General features: G+C 37.3%; 1 protein-coding gene across 14 annotated transcripts in view; it reads right to left on the reverse strand.

The window, feature by feature from the left end:
* BNC2 (basonuclin zinc finger protein 2) overlaps positions 1 to 14,909 on the reverse strand; it is a 411,375-nt gene that overhangs the window by 119,325 nt on the left and 277,141 nt on the right. The window lies entirely within an intron of this gene.

A 14,909-nucleotide genomic window follows, 5' to 3' on the forward strand; every position in this document is an offset into this window, starting at 1 on the left:
CAGGAGAAACAAAAGAAATTCAAGTCACAACTTAGTCATGTTGTCAATAGCTCTGACAATAGTTTAGTATCAGAAGAAAATGGAAAAAAATGACTAAAATCAAAGTTTGAGAATTTCTGCTTATTTCAGCTAATTGTGTTATCTCAGGAGAGAAAACCGAGGATGACCATTCTCAGGGTAAATACTTTTAATGAAACTAGTATTTCAACAATTAGGTCTTTTTCTCCTCAAATCTAAGAAATTACATCTCTCTTCTAGATCTAAAAGCCAAGATAAGGTCAAAAATTCTATTCTTCATCCTTATCTAAGTTCATGGGAACCCTATGGCAGATAATGTAATTACATTTTCCCTCAGTTTCTCTAAAGTGAACAATGAAGATAACATTGTCTCATCTAGAAGGCTCAAAGAGAAGCTGCAAAGATTAATGAGCTAATTCTGAGCCAGTCTTCCTCAGCAAAAAGAGGAGGATTAGCACGGATGTTAGCTCAGGGCTGATCTTCCTTAAAAAAAAAAAAAAAAAGATTAATGAGCTAATGAATGAGAGGTGCTTTGAACTCCTTGAGAGAACACCAAAGCATTAGAGCAACTGTCAGAATGATACACAAATGACCTTCTAGAGATTAAAACAGATAAACATGTGAGCCTGAAAGATGGTCATCTAATCTCATGAGTCAGGCAAATGAATATCACTCAACAACCACCAGGCTCAAATCGTAGCTATACCTGTGAATACCCTAGGTTTCCGCAAGTTCTAAACCACTGCCTGGCCTTTCTCAACGACTCTTCCTAACACTGTATCCCACAACAGTATAGGCTACTGTACATGTGCACGCTGAGCAACTCCTATTTTAATAGACCAGTATTTCTGCATATTAATGCAGCTATTTAAAAGTACATGCACACACACACGTTTTTCAGTATTTCAAATGTATTTTTTCAGGGCTCCTCCTCCACTCTCGTTTCCTCCTGACTTGTGGTCACTAGAGAGTTCATGTACTCTTGATAAATTGCTTTCTTACGTCCACAGTGTAAAGGCCCTTATCATTTACCCGCTGGCTTCATTCAACACATTTACTCCCAGGAATACTTTGTCAAAGAGTTCGGGTTTCCTCATACTTCATTTCTTGCAGCTGATTTGTCTGATCTTTCCTATTCTAGTGGTTAAGTCAACTTTGAATAAATAGCCTTAAAAATTAATTTAACATTTGAGAAAGATAAGGGATTCACAAGCCCAGGGACTGAAGTCTTCTCTCACTCCACAGGGCATTTAGATTGCAAAAATGCAGGAAAGAGGTATTATTATCCTTGTTCTTCTTCAAGTACAGCTTAACTACTCAGCCTTCTGAGGAGTGGCTGCTCTGCTTACAGAATACAGTGACCAGATTAGAAGACGTCTGCTCTTCCTCCATTTCCCTTCATCAACCCTCCTGGCCCATATCAAACGCTTCTTCACAAAACACGCTGCTATGATCACAACAAATATGAAATCAAGAGGGTTCAGTAGAGGGGAAATAAAATGACACGAAATCCTGATGTTTGCCCATGTGTTTGGACCTTGTATCTGTGCATTAAGTATATGCAGGTGTGTGTACCAATGTGTTGGAGGGCCAGGTGGAAAGCTGTCACTCCTCTCCCTCCCACTCCTTAAAAAGGGCTGGCAGCTTTGGAGGATGAAGAGGACTAAACTGTTCAGGGTACAGAAACAAAGAGAAGTTGTTCAGAGAGTTGAAAGAGCACAGGTCAAATAGGTGAGGCAACAATATTTCCCTAGATATGCTTTTGAGAACGTCAGAGAGTGAGAGTATTATAAGGACATTACCTGATTCTTCTTCATAAGTATGCTATATGTCAAGAAGTAGGAACACTGCTATTAAGACATATAAATATATAGCAGAGGTCAACTTTTTCTGTAAAGGGCCAGACAGTAAATATTTTAGGCCTGTGTGCCATAAGTTCTCTTTCACAACTACTTACTTCTGCTGTTATACAGTAGTTCCCCTCCCTTATCCGTGGTTTCGCTTTCCATGGTTTCTGTTACCCGTGGTCAACCACAGTCCGAAAATATTAAATGGAAAATTCCAGAAATAAACAATTCATAAGTTTTAAATTGAGCGCCGTTCTGAGTACCGTGATGAAATCGCGCGCTCTCCGCTCCGCCTCACTCAGGATGTGAATCATCCCTTCATCCAGCGTGTCCACTACCTGCCCATTAGTCATTTAGTAGCCATCTTGGTTATCGCCAAGATCAACCGCCACGGTATTGCCATGCTTGTGTTCAAATAACCCTTATTTTACTTAATAATGGCCCCAAAGCACAGGAGTAATGATGCTGGTAATTCAGACGTGCCAAAGAGAAGCCAAAAAGTGCTTCCTTTCAGTGAAAAGGTAAAATTCTCAACTTAATAAGGAAAGAAAAAAAATCATATGCTGAGGTTGCTAAGATCTACAGTAACTTTTATTAAAGTATATTGTTATAATTGTTCTATTTTATTGTTAGTTATTGTTGTTAATCTTTTACTGTGCCTGATTTATAAATTAAACTTTATCACAGGTATGTATGTATAGGAAAAAACATAGTATATATAGGGTTCGGTACTATCTGCAGCTTCAGGTATCCGCTGGGGGTCTTGGAACATATCCCCCACGGATAAGTGGGGACTGCTGTAGAGGGAAAGCAGATAAGACTTAAACCACGGGTGTGTCTGTGTTCTAATAAAACTTTATTTACACAAATAGGCACCTGGGCACATTTGGGCTCTGATATGAAGGATGAAAGGATGGGCCAGATATTTAGAGAAAGTCAACAGTGGAAAAGGAAAAAGCCCTAAGAGTGTGATTTAGGGAGCAATCACCTGGGAGATGAGCCACAAGACGCAGACTTGGAAAATATTAGACTGCCCAGCTTGCCGATGTCAACTGCAAGTTTCAGCATAAACATATCATCAAAGATTACGATCCGTCAAATGTCTTGAAAGTACCAAAATTTTCTGCTTTATAATTGTGGGATCATACTGAGTCACCAAGTTGTCGACAACTTTTGGGGCTATCTCCTTGGTGAACAAACGGTAATTGATGATTTTTTTAAGTGTCGTAATATTGGTAAATTGAGAACTAGACTTCTGCCTAATGTCATGCTCCTCCTATCTGCCTGGCTGTGGAGGATTCAAGTCTGGATCTTAGCAGGGTTAGGAATATGGGTAGGGCCAATGAGGATAAACGAAAGGAAGGGCAAGGACTTGCTCAGCAGGACAGAGTGGGAAAAGATGGTCACCCTTTTATACTTTATGGGCCTAACCATCTGCTAAATTGTCCTATACCAACAGTATTGCCAAAGTTCCATTTTCAAATGAAATCCTAACCAGAAATTGGGTATACAAAATATATAGAAGTGAAGCTACTCTTGCTAACGCTAGAGTGAGCACGGATTAGGGAACTTCCAACCATTTGTTCTCTCTTCTTCCCTTCAACTTGTTTAAGCATCTCAGCAGGACCCCTCGAGTTCCCAGCAGCCCAGTTTGAAAAGGCACTTTTCTACACAAGAAGATGATATTATTTTGCCTCCTTTGCATTTACTCCCCTTCATTCTGGTAACAGAAACTGGATTTCCCTTTGGGGAACCATTCTTCCCCTACACTCAGTACCAGTTATTTCATAGAATGAAACATTCCTTAAGCCAAGCCTGGAAAACCAGTATATCCCAGTCCCCTGGCCACAACAACTGGTTCAAGAATGGGCAAGTGACCTAAGTCTGAACAGTGAGACTGAATCCAGGATTTTAGTGAGAACTAAAGTTTAGTTAGAACTAAGTTCTTCTCTTTCCCCAAATTTTATAGCTGGTAAATATGCTTGAGAACAAGAATCACATGCAGTTGCAGCTGGGCTGCAAGATGGCCTGAGAAAGAACAAGTGCTGACAATATTGTTGATCCAGAAGATACGGATATGGCAGTGCTTGAGGCTGGTACTAACCCTGTAATTTTCAGTGACACAAGCCAACAAAATCCCTCTCTCTCTCTCTCTCTTATGTCTGCTTGAAGTAGGATTCTACAACTTGTATCTAAAAGAGCCTTGTCTAAGACAACTACCTTTTGGGATACTTCTCCAGCTGGATACCATGTAATTTCCAAGTAGCTGTCAGTGGTTCAACTAAAGGTATGTTAGCTCCAAGCTAAATGCAATTCTCAATTTCTCCAATAACTGCAATGAGACTATTCTTAATTTCATATCTTATACAAAATTACAAAGGATGATGGATGCCTTCAATGTTAATAAGTAAAAATAATTACGTATTTGGGGGGAAAGTAAAGGAAATGACCATTTAAGTAGTAACTAAATGTCACGCATCATTCTAGGAGGTTACAATGATCTCATTTAATCCTTTAAAAAAAGTTAAACACACACAGTATTACTATCATTGCCTATTTGGAGATCACAGGCTCAATGAGGTTAAGTAACTGGCCTAAGGTCACTTAGTTATTTCTCCCAAATTCTGTTTCTACCACATGTTCAGATAAACAGTCAATAAGAAACTGTGGAAACTTGTAAGTCTTCATCATTTTGGAAGTCCCTAACTCCCAGCAATCTGGGCTTCTTGCCCGTCACTCTGCTGAAGCAAGCATTTCAAAGGTCACCAACATCTGCCTTACTATGCAATCCAACAGCTTTCGTCCTTCATTATTCTCCAGGATCTCTCCACAGCAGCTGACCTCACTGATCACCACTCCTCCTAAAATGCTCATCTCCTTCATTCAGGCATACATTCATTCATTCACCTGCACTTAACAACTTGTCACCAAGGCAGGTGCTGCATGCAGATGTGAAAGTAATTTATGTGGTGGCCTCCAGCTTCCAAGGTAGACAGATGCAAGCAATATAAAGGCTATAAAAGAGACTTGATCAGGTACTGTAGGACACAGAAGACAGGGCAACTCTGCCGGGAAGGCACAGTCTTGTAGGACAACTAGGAATTCAGCAGACCAGACAAGAGGAGAGTAATGTAGGTAGATGAACTAAGGTGGGGTTCTCAAACATTATGTGCACGGAATCAGCTGAAGGGCTGGTTAAAACAGACTGCTGGGCCACCTCCCTCAGAGTTTCTGACTCACTGGGACCAAGAATTTGCATTTCAAACAAGTCTCCACAAGATGCTGACGCTGCTGACCAGGGACCGTACTTTGAGAACCACTGAACTAATGGGGTGTGTGTAAGAGAACTAAATATCCAAAGAATGTGTAACACTTTAGGCAAATAGCTGGAGATAAGTCCAAAAATGTCAGATGCACAGACTGTAAGGAGCCTTAATACTAAAGGCAAAAACCTGTGGAAAGCTTATAAGATAATTTTATTTCTTGTTCACAGAATATAGAAAATATTAAACATTTTATAAGGTGAAAATGATTATAAGTTTAGACATAAAAATCTGACACGAGTCCAGAAGTTTAACTCAAGCAATGGTTGTCACCTTGGGGGACATGGCACACGTTCAGCTGTTAACAGCAGCTGACAAAGGTGCTGGATGAACCTCAACCACAGAGCCTTAACCCCCCTAAAGAAGAGTCCATGTTTGGTTTGAAAAATTACGAGATGTGACGCTAACATACACCCTAGAAACACCCCACACTGAAAATCACAGAGACAGAGTTGAGGGCAGGGATGGCCTAGAGCCAAGTGAACAGAGTAGCGAATTTCTGCAGTACTCCACTGGGAGATGCCTTGACTCAGTGGATTTCAAACTATGATATGCCCAAACCTGGGGTATGCATAGGCCTTCCAAGAGGAATGCAGACATAGGGACTCGATTTCCAGATCCTGCAATCCCATATTTTTCTCTTTCCTAAAATTGAGAAACCTGAGAACAGGCCTACAGGCTCCCAGAGACTATCCATTCCCGTCCCTCCTTTGAAAACTGTACCCTTCCTTCTTTACAAAATAAAGGTATACTCGGACTTGACTTACACAGTGCACTGGTCCAGGGTATAAAACTCTCTTGGGTGCCAAAGTAATTGATTTGAATTGCTATGTGAAAGCCTCCTTTAACGATTAATATATGCACCAAGAACCTGGAAAAGTGCCTTCTTTCCCTGACTATACACATACAAGTAAAGGGTAGCTAAAACCTGATATTTGGGTCTATGGTGGAATATTCAGAATTCAGATACAACGTGAAGTGTGGCAACAGTAATGAACTCACCTCTTGCATTCTTGTCTCTTTTAATAACGTATCACTCTTTAGAAAGTATCCTGTGAGAGCAAAGCAAAAATGTCCGAGACTAAAAATGGCTTTTTCCCCGATATACTCGAAGGTAAGTGATTCTTTCCAACTTTTCCTGATACTCATCCCTAGGAGGTGTCATCACCTGGGAAGAAAAGCCCCTAAACACTGTTAAGTGATGCCAACTTCTTTAAATTCAGTTTGAATATTTTCCTGGACCTACTAAATTTGTAAGATAAAATGGATAAATCCTGTGGATGGAAGTTTTACATGATTCCCTGCAGAAACTATGTTTATCAATTAATAAGGTAGTTACAACCCATTTAATCAAATATCAAAATATTTATTTCAGTTATGTTTATCATTTCATCTTTAAAATTTTCTACATCTTGTTAATAAAAATAAAATTATAAGTTATGATCTAAATGCCAAAGCACTTAATTTTTAGCAGTACATAACTTCTCCTTTCATTAAATACATAAAAAGTTTGACCATGAGATCTAGCAAAATTAATAAATATTTTTATATATGCCTTTTATCTAATTTGTTCCTAAAGTCCAACACCAGATTGTGATACACACATGGAACCATATTATCAAAGTAATACCATGACTTCTAACATACTCTTCACTTCACAAAAAACCTTAAGTTTTACATTATAGCACATCATTACTAATTAAGTAATGAGAAATTGCACTTCTATTATAAACTGAATAAATTAATTTTATTAACTCCACATTTTATTCTGAACTGTTTTAGTGATCTATCCTACGAGATGCAGTCCATAATTTATTGATGTTTTTATAATTTTTCTCAAAATGCATATTAATAGATTTATTTGGACTGAAAAGTGAGTTTAATTTTTTCCAATGAAAATGAAGTCAGATTTGGCAGCCTAATTTGACCATGAGCACTGGTGGAAATTTTCATCAATTAAGATAGCTAAATCTGCAGTGATAAGATAAAAGTGTCTCCTTAAAAAAGAAAACATTTTGCAGAAGTTATTTGAATAACTAATACAGTAATTTTATTTCCCCAATCTTGTCTGTATATACTAGAATAAATGACATGCCTCTAAATGAAAGACTAACAGCTGAATTTATAAATATGCATTTGGTATGTCTTGTGAGTGTCTCTTTCCAGAAATTGAGAAAGTGAATGACTATAACAACCTCTGGGTAATAAGGTAGGTGATTTCTATTTCTTTCCTTTTAACAAAACAAATAGATCATTGTATTAATTTTTGGCATAGAATTTGAAATGATTTCTAAGAACTGAAAGATGATGTGATAAAGTTCCTAGTCCCACCAATTCACATGAACAGGTGTCTCAGCAGTTACATCTGTAAAAATGAAAACTGGGCCTGGAACTGATAGTGTACTTTTCCTCTTTCTTAGAATGAATCCATGGACACATGAACTAATCTGGGAAGAAAAGAATTTACAGCCCCATCCATTTTACTGACAGACGTATTTCTAACAAAACTCCACTTTATGTTTAACAAATTATGAAAATTTATATTATTTATATTGCTTTGATTGTATTCACTTGATCAAAATTAAATAATAAAATTTCCATTTATAGATACATTATTTTCTTAATTTTCACTGCAGACAAGTATGATAAGTTGAATGATAAAAGACTTTCCAGCAAACATATGACTGCATTTATGGTAATGTTATTTGGGGGAAATAAACTGGAAATAAGAGTTAAGGAGAAAAAATAATGACTTAAAACAATGATTTAAAGTTCTCAATGTTTAAAAGTGCTTGTTGTCCTCCAGATTAGAACAGAGTTTCTAGGGCCAGACTCCAAGGGTTCAAATCCCAGTCTGCCACCTACTTGCTATGTGACCTTGGCATGTTACTTAGCGTATGAAAATGTTAAGATGGCTCTTCGTTTCCAAAATTCTTTTGGGGGCAGGCAAGCCAATAGCTTGAAGACCACAACCTTAATTCAAGGAGAAAGGAAAGAAGATAGAATCAAGACCAAACCAAGAAGTAGGGGGAAAAAAAATAGATGCTTGGAGTGAAGATGAGGCAGGGTTACAGGAGGACTGAAATTTTCTAGTTTGGGGGAATCTGGAGGGAAAATCAATTGAGATGCAGAGGAACCATCAGGATTCCAGAGGAGCTGCCTCTCTAGGTCTCCACCTGTGATAATCCACCTCTAGGAATCCAACTACTCTTACACTCTGCAGGTCATCCCTAACCTATAAATTGAGCTCTATCCGAGCTACACGCCCTCAACTCCAAACACGTCCTTGACCCCTATTGCTGTGAAAGACAGAATTAAGAAACTAGGCCAAAATGCTTGAAATCAAACCTTTTTTTTTTTTGTTATTTTCTGATTGGATATGTCATAGGTGCTCATAGAAAAAATATAAATTCAAGAAAAAGGAAAACAAACAAAAGACAATCATCCATAATCCCACCACCCAAAGGCAACTACTGTCTACATGTTGATGTGGTTGCATCTACTTTGTTCAGTCCATAATTTCATATACAATCATGCACCACATAACGACGTTTCCGTCAACGACAGACTGCTTATATGATGGTGGTCCCATAAGATTGGTACCATATAGCCTAGGTGCGTATTAGGCTGTACCACCTAGGTTTGTGAAAGTACACTCTACAATGTTCGCACAGTGACGAAATCGCCTAACAACGCATTTCTCAGAATGTACCCCTGTCGTTAAGCAACGCGTGTCTGTAGTTGAGCTCACACTATAGATAGAAATTTCTATCTTGTTGGTGTTGTTTTTCTCACTGAACATTATATAGCAAGAACATTCAAAATTATCTCTGACTACTTAGTACCCGCAAATTTTTCCACTTCAGTTTTCCCTGGATCAATCCTTCCTTTCTGGCCTAACTTCTACCACTTAAGTGCAGGTTTTTAGGCTCTCAGAACTCCATTACTGCAAGTGACTCCCGGCTGGTCTGGTCTACCTTTCTTCTCTCCGGCCTAATACAGCCTAAATATAACCTTCAAGTCAGTCTTCTCAAAATACTGCTTAGAATACGTCTCTTCTCTGCTCACAAGTTTCCAATGTTGCCCCTCCAACACAAAATCCTCAACGTGGATCACAAGACCCTGGACAGACTGATTTACTTTCCATCCTAATAACTCTGACATAGGCCCTCTGTTCAAAGCAAAGTGAGAACCCACTGCCTTTCAAACATTCCTAGCACTTTAATATTTGATCACTAAATGAATGTTTCCAGGCCTTATGTGAAGCTTTGGAGATTTAGTGAAGAACGAAACAGATATGATTCAGGCCCTCTCGAAGTTAACAGACTACTGAGGAAAACAGACTTTTAAAAAATATACATTAACACAGAATTACAAACTGGGCATGTGACATGAGAGCATAATTTAAACGTGGGGTGGGGGTGGAGTGTTCCAGGCAAAGCCAGTTCTACTAGGACATCAACAAGGGAGAGAGTAGTTGAAGATGAGGCTGGAGAGACAAGCAAGGTTGCATTTGCTGAGCTACGTTTTTCAGATTTTTATTTTCAATGCTGTTCCTTAAATGCCTTTCCTCTTTCTTATTTACCTTGACTACCCTCTTCTTCCAGCTTCAATTCAAGTTCTATTTGCTTTTTCCATGAAGCCTGGAGAGGTTCCCTCATCTAAGAACAAACTGTCTTAACAATGATGGTGCTTATGTGTGCCAATCATGTACGTCCCAACCATATGCTGCTCAATGACTGGGTCACTTATGTGTCTGTTTTATCACAAGAGCTTGACGTTAAGCAGCAACCATATCTCAAACATAACCACTCAAGAGTGTTCAGTCCTCATATCGTTAAATGGATGAACACAGTTAAGTGTGCATAGAACAGGAAAAGGCCATTATGCATTTGCACTGAAAGGCTAAATTGAAGATTCCACTGTGCCACCAAATTCTTAATTTCACTCATGTCTCTCTCTCAACCCTCTCCTTTGCTCCCTACACTTCTCTACAGAACAGTGGGGGTGGGTAATTACAGCAGTTTAGTGAGTGATGTGAGGCTGCTAGCCAGGCAGGAATTCTGACTAAACTTTCGCATAATTTATTCCTTTCCCTAGCACATAAAGCATTATTTGGGGGCATCCAATGGATTCCTAGGTAAAAACAGTATAAAGTCTAGAATTGTTTAAGAAAACGAGCTTAACATCAGGGTACAAAGACTGGATCATGATGCACAGACATCATGAAAACAGGCATTGTGAAAATCATAGTGCAAATTACTAGATTAGTGATCAATGTACGTGATTTATGGTCTTATAGGTATAGAAAAAGATATAGTATAGACTTTGAAAAGGGGTCAGAGAACAGTCAAACAATAAGATTGTAAGAATAGCATGTACAAAGAAAAGATTATCTTTCTTTTGTAAAAGGCCTAAAGAAAAAACAGCAAACAGATAACTTCTTTTTAGTATGCAGAATTTTACTTGGAAAAAGAAAAGAGTTTAACTGCACAATATGGATACTAGTTAGAGAAAGAAAAACAATTCATACAATAAGAGCTTCTTAAACTGTGAATTAGGTTACTGAGGGAACATAATTTACCTGGATTTCTTTAAAATGCCAGAAACAGAAGCTTAAACTAGTAAGTTTCAGGCTATAAAACAAAGAAGAAATTGAAGCCTGGATATAATTTCAATAAACACTTTGATAGGATCTATAGTTTTCCAAAGGAAAGTGGTGGCTAAGCCACAAGACCCAAAAATGACACGTAATTCTGGATGAAGAAAACTCATTTCTGTTAAGAACAGAATCACCTTAAGGACAACAGCCAGAATTTTTGTGGTTCATTAATATAAGTGTGTAATGTAAATGTAAAGTAAGTATAAAATGCAACGTGAAATATGCAATAAATGTAAAGTAATATATGCTTTTAACTATATTGCTGACTTAAAGAACAAAGTAATGTCCTTTATAAAATTCAGTTTTCAAATGTATAAAATAGTGCTGGGGGTTGATGAGGGGTGGTTATAAAAAAAAAAACTTGCATCTATTAAATAAAATGTGAATAACTATTTTTTATTTCAATTTTTAATAACAGGAATTACTCCCCAAACCTTCAAATAAATTAAAATAAATGTAAACCTGTAATTCTACAGACTTCACTTCCAATATTTTCAGTGAAGGTCACAGAAATAAGAACATATTCAGATACTTTTTTTTCTTAATGTAGGAGTATAAAAGTGCTTTTCACTGATCCTAGAAAATTGGCTCAGTGATAGTTTATAGTTCTTAGTTTTCCACAACTTTTTTAAAACATAACTTTCTTTAAAAGCCAAATTCAAGTGACTTAGGTGGTTTTCACAGGAATATGCTCAAACAGTTCAGGTCCTCATGTCCAGTGGACTCCATCTAATAGCTGTTCAGCCATGGCTATGTGAGGCATATAGCCATTCAATAAAATAAGAAGTGAGGGAAGCAGAGTGATTTTTTCAAAGCCACCTACTTTGCAGAGTAAAACAATTAAAAATTTGTATGAAACAGTCTAAAAGGAAACCTTTTATTTCACTAATTTCCAATCTTGCCCTTGATATTTTTAAATTTTTAAGTGCTAATTTGAAGCAATTGTATGAGTGGAAAAAAAAAAACATTAAAGACGCCTTATTCTTTCATCTTGGGAGAAAGCCAAGAGAGCCTTAAATTGCAAGGCTAATTGTTTCGAGAACTCCATGTCCCTTGCCTCAACCCTCCTTAGGATTCCAAATTATAACAGCATCAAGTGGTCAGTTTTCAGGAGCTCTGGGTCCAAGAATATTATCTTAATTTTCAATAGATTAACATTTAACACATGTCTTTAAGGGATTGTTTTATGAAATTCTTTCCAGGATCGCTTTAAGAGTTCGAAAATAAGTTGTTAGTGACAGGATTTTATTAGAGCAATTTCTGGGGTCAGATTTTTAAGTTTTGATTACTTATACACAGAGTATTGTTCTCTTTCAGACTTCAAATATCCAGGCCACAACCTCTGAATTTATGAGGGTGGGTGGCTCTTCATGCTTGTTAATATGACCAATAATTTCCAATTATATCACACTTTATAATATCCACACTATACCCAATATAATGATATGTCATTTCAACGTGGCTAGCCTATGAACTTCTACAGGTTTAATGGGATTTTGCGTATTTAGAATTTCATCATAAAGAGGCCCTTTGGAATCATTATAACATCAATCCTTTCCCATTAGAAGACTCAACTCTCGTACTAGGAAAGAACATCAGGGCACAAGGCAAAGGCTTAACCCACCCATGGATTGTAAGCCAGGTCCTAATAAAAGCTGTAGCACTTGGGGAGATTAATAAATGGCAATGACATATTAAAAACTTTTTAGCGAATCGAGAGATCAATCATGAAGGCAGACAGTGATTGTTATAAGGGGAAAATTCCTTATGACTTGAAGTAATATTTAGATCTGCACATTTTATTCACTACTTTTGGTAGAAAGAACTATGTAATTAGGAGCAAATTAAGAACAAAATAACTCACGTTCCATTTAAGTCACAACTTTCTAACTGTAACTGTCAAGGTTGAATTAATTAGGATATTTAATACCAAGGAAAGACAAGGCTTGCTTCTAGAATTTTTTTAAAGAAAGAAGAAAAGGAATGATATGTAGCTGAAAGAGTTGATCCCCAAGCCTGCTGATAAAAACTGTCAGCCCTTATGTGCGAAGGGTTTATTTTTTTTCTTGAACAAATAGTGTGTCAGTGATTTTAAGTCAAAAAAAAAACTCCAGTGAGCCTCCATAAACCCTGATTGCGTTTCTATACCTTAAAAACCTTATGTGAATGATCCTTGATTTTTTTTCTTGTTCCTTAATAAATGAGGGATAAGTATATGAATACTCTTATGGTCCATTATGAATGTGATTCTAAACTATAGGGAGAGAAGAGGAACAAAAGTAGTGACAACGAGACTCCATTGCCCTATGGACGTTAACCATCCCTAGCTGACATGTAGCTTTGAGAGTATGTGGGTATGCACACACCAACACCCACAATTAGTCCAGGGTAGAATTTGAGCTCCACTTGAGACTATATAGGTAATATTTCAAACTGATTGGCATTTCCCCCCTGTGGCCTTATGCATAACAAAGTCTTCACAACAGACTTTGGAAATTATTAAAGTCTGACTGAGGCACACATAAAAGTAGACTGTCAACGCTTGAGTCTTTGGTTTTACTCCTCCTCCTTCCTCTTCCTTCCATGGCCCACTTCTGGAGGCCCGTCTTTCCTCAACTGCAGCAGCTCCATCAGAAGGTGGTAAGGGGAAAAGAGAAAATTTAATCTGCAAACTTGACAGTCAATCTAGGAAGAGATTTGGTAATTGAATCTACTTGCTGAAACCAGGTTTGGGGATTATTATTATTACTTCTGCTGTTCTATCCCAACTCTAGTCGCCAAGGCCAGCTCCAAGTTGACTACACAAACCTTGCTTTATTTAATTTACATACCGATGAATTAAATGTATGCTGAATATAAAACACATCCCACTTTAAAGGTAACACTGAAATGTGCTGCTTGAACAGATCATGTAGGTCCTTTCTTTAAATAAACAAAAACCAGAATTCTTCTGTAAGAGAATAATCACCCTACTCCCAATTTATTAGTTTTAAAGACTTACTTGTCTTGAAGTAGCATATATCTATATAAAAATTTCACTAAGGAAACATTGTAAATGCAAGAACATATGCTTTTAACTCCATCAGACATAGTAAAGAAATATTTCAAAATCGAGAGAGAGCAGTGATACAAAAAGCCAGCATCTGGTAAGAAATACCTAAAAGAAAGACATGATTATATTCAGTCTTTTTTTTTTTTTAATGAACGTCACCTTTGTGTCACAAGTATTTTTCCTTCCCTCTCCCAGTAAGCCAGCTTGAAATCTCATTCTGAATCTATAATCAATCTTTTTTTTTTCCCACTATAATCCTTTAAAACTCTGGGCTATCACATACACTTTTGACACTGATGTGTGTTTTCTTCTGGATTGCTGGATTTGCTTAATGCATATATCAAGTATCAAACTGCTTTGCATCCGTCACTGGCGGGATAAAAGACCCTATATAAAGATTTGCTCATAAAAAAGGGTTAAGAAGGCAGTCCTGGGTTTTAGGAAAAGTCTAAACTAACCAATTTTTAAATGCATGAGCAGAAAATGTTAAGGACTAGAGCAATGCTTGCTGATTTTTCCACTAATATGATTGACGTATGGTTAAGCAGCAGGGAAACCTTCAAGTTACCATCCCATCCACTACCAGTTGGCTATTTGACATGTATGAGCTATCAACAAGGCTAAATATCTCTCTGAGTTTAGGCCACTGGCAAAACAAAACTATTTTTTATCATTACAAATATTTAACGGAGTCCAAACTTTCAGAAAATAAGTCTCCTGAAATGATGTGAACAAAGAAACAGAGGGGTTTAGCTCTTTGAATTCTGGTTACCAATTTGATAGTAATAATGACTCTAACTTCTAATCAGAAGAAAAGTTCTATCAATCAGGACCAATATACACAACCCCAAAAAAAATCCAAAATTTTAAATGTAGCAATTTTTCCTTTCGATATTTTACTGTATTCAAAAACAAGTAATAGAAAACACTTGCCAAGTTCATTTAGTCTCTGACTGAGGCACACATATGTGATCTCCTAATTTACAGCTTGCACATACAGATGTTCA

The sequence above is a fragment of the Diceros bicornis genome, chromosome 22, assembly GCF_020826845.1.
Source record: "Diceros bicornis minor isolate mBicDic1 chromosome 22, mDicBic1.mat.cur, whole genome shotgun sequence".
Lineage (NCBI taxonomy): Eukaryota > Metazoa > Chordata > Mammalia > Perissodactyla > Rhinocerotidae > Diceros > Diceros bicornis.